At 34.0% G+C, this 3,043-nt stretch overlaps 1 long non-coding RNA gene across 1 annotated transcript; it reads right to left on the bottom strand.

The window, feature by feature from the left end:
* Window positions 1-467: 467 nt before the first annotated feature.
* Window positions 468-1,822, bottom strand: LOC138137218 (uncharacterized). Its single transcript, XR_011161626.1, has 2 exons — window positions 625-1,822; window positions 468-571 (listed from the first exon to the last, which is right to left on the bottom strand). It is a non-coding gene; the product is annotated as an uncharacterized lncRNA (long non-coding RNA).
* Window positions 1,823-3,043: the final 1,221 nt, after the last annotated feature.

Raw genomic sequence — 3,043 nt, 5'->3', positions numbered from 1 at the left:
TGACCGTCAACATCGGCAAAAAAATTTGATTATTTACAATACACCTGAACAGCCTGCAAATATCTCCTCTCAACAACGCACCTCAGATGACCAGCAATTTGTGACTGACTTTCTTAGTTTTCTGGAACCTGACGCCGTCCTGCCGAATTTTACCTGTTCTCGACTAGGAAAATACAACGAGACTCGTACCACTTCACGTCCTATTAAACTACGATTTGACATTGAAGATAATGTGGTTCAAATTTTCCGCAGAATGAAATCTCGCCGTTCTCATCTCTTGGCCAGTCCCCAATACAAAAATCTAAAAGTCTCTTCAGATCGTACGCCTAAACAAAGATCGTTATTCAATAAAGTTAAAAGTGAACTTCAGGCCAGAACTGAGAGCGGTGAAGAAGGTCTCACGTTAAAACATGTAAATGGTATTCCTCGCATCGTGTCTGTCAATTTAAACAATTAAAGCCCAACTCTTCTGATCTTTCCATCTATTATCAAAACATACGCAGTATTCGTAACAAACTAAATAATTTTCTTGATGCGTCTAGTTCCCTTGATTTTGATATCATTTGTATTACTGAAACATGGTTAAATGATGATATTTCTACATCGGAATTTATTTCACCTTACTTATATAACGTTATTAGATGTGATCGTAATTATAACCTCTTGAATGTTTCTAGAGGAGGTGGTGTTTTCTTAGCTGCCAAATCCACACTAAAAATTGAACAGATAGATGTCTCGGAGTTGCGTGTTGCACTTAATTATCTCATAGAGATTGTTGGTTGTAAATGTTTCTTAGGTAAGGATGAGTTTCTAATATTTGTTGTTTATTTTCCTAGAACCCCATCTTTGCCTGAGCTGACTACTTTCTGCAACTATTTTGAACATAATTTTGTGTCTACCAACAATATTATAATACTTGGTGACTTTAATATACCGCAGTTTATTCAAAAGGATAAATATAATTGTAATCTTGTTACGGTAATTAACAGATTTAGCCAATATTTGAGTTTGAAACAATTTAATGATATCAAGAATTTATCTCACAGATTGTTGGACCTCGTTTTTTCCAGCCTTGAGTGTGTAGTTATACATGATTCTACACCGTTTGTGAATGAGGACTTGTACCACCCTGCACTATCTATATCTGTATGTTTGTCTACTTATGATATAAATTTCGTTCCATCTAATACTGCTAAAACTTACAATTTTAAGAGAGCTAATTATGACCTATTGTATCAGGAACTATTAGCTACTGACTGGTCATTTCTTAATTATTACTCTGAGATCGATGTTATTGTTGACAAATTTTACAAATATTTATATAACGTACTAGATAAGCACGTTCCAGTTCACAACACAAATAATAGAAAAAATAATAAATTTCCATGTTGGTTCACTTCTTCTATTATTAATAACATTAAACTAAAGTACGATTCTTTTCGCAAGTTCAAGAATTCAAATAATGCATATTATTACCAGAGATTTGGGGAGTATCGCAGGTTGATCAAAAGGCAAATCGCCTCTGCGCGTGTTGCTTACTTAAGAAGCGTACAAAATAACATAAGAGATGATCCACGTAAATTCTGGTCATATATTAACTCAAAAAAAGGTGTCTCCAGAATTCCGGGAAGAGTAACGTGCAATGGTGATGTCTTTGAAGCACCTCAAAATATAGTTGATGCATTTGCTTCCTTTTTCCAATCTGTCTTTATAGCATCTGATTCAGATCCCCTGATCTCGGGCGTTAATGTAGTATCGGGCTCATATTTAAATATAATTCAAATTTCTGAAGCTGATATTTCCGCAGCTATAGCCTTGATTAAGAATTCTTTCACTGCGGGACATGACCAAATACCAGCTTTCTTGGTAAAAGACTGTAAAACCATTTTTATTCAGCCGCTGTTGACAATTTTTAATGCTTCTCTTCGGCAATCTAAATTTCCTTCTTTGTGGAAAATATCCAAAATTATTCCGGTTTTCAAAAACGGTGATCGTTCTATTATAGACAATTATCGCCCAATATCTATTCTATCCAATTTTTCCAAGATTTTTGAAATCGTTTTATACTCATATATTTACCCGTACATAACTAACTTTATTTCCCCTCAGCAACATGGTTTTCTAAAGAAACGTTCTACAGTTACAAACCTTGCCTGCTTCTCACAGTACGTATCCGAATCAATTAATCAAGGTTCACAGGTTGATACTATTTATACTGACTTCGCCAAGGCGTTTGATCGCGTTGATCATCGCTTAATCATATCTAAACTTGACATGTTCGGTATAAGTAACAAAGTTCTACATCTATTACAATCATATTTATTTAATAGACAGCAGTTTGTCAGTTATAATGGATTCTCTTCGTTCTTGTACCATTCTACATCAGGCATTCCGCAAGGATCCAATCTTGGACCGTTATTGTTCATATGTTTTATTAATGATCTACCTTCCGCATTAACCTGCGGTAGTCTCTTGTATGCTGATGATAATAAGATGTATTCCACCATAAATAACATAGCTGATGCATTGACCTTGCAGGAAAACTTGAATAGACTTTCTTCTTGGTGCATAATTAATAAATTAGCGTTAAATGTTTCAAAGTGTAAAGTTGTTTCTTATTCATATAAAAAGTCACCATTGCTATTTAACTATCATATAGAGAACTTAATTTTAAAACGCGAAAATACTATTAAAGATCTTGGTATATACTTTGACGAACGACTTAATTTTAACTATCATATAGACATTGCAGTAAATAAAGCATTAAGTATGTTGGGTTTCATAATTAGAAACTCGAGGGACTTCACCAACATTGAAATTTTTCAACTATTATTCAAAACTTATGTCATTCCCTGCTTGGAATATGCCTGTTTAGTTTGGAACCCCTTTTACCAATGTCACGTAACTTCTATCGAAGCTGTTCAAAGAAAATTTTTAATCTACTTGCATTTTAAAGTATTTGGTGTATTTCCTCTGGTGGGAACTCATAATCATATTCTTCGCGAGCAATTTAACTTTTTGTCATCAGCTAATAGGAGAAAAA

Source organism: Tenebrio molitor, chromosome 8, assembly GCF_963966145.1.
Source record: "Tenebrio molitor chromosome 8, icTenMoli1.1, whole genome shotgun sequence".
Taxonomy (NCBI): domain Eukaryota; kingdom Metazoa; phylum Arthropoda; class Insecta; order Coleoptera; family Tenebrionidae; genus Tenebrio; species Tenebrio molitor.
Note: the sequence above shows the minus strand (reverse complement) of the source record. Positions and strands in the feature narration are given on the sequence as shown.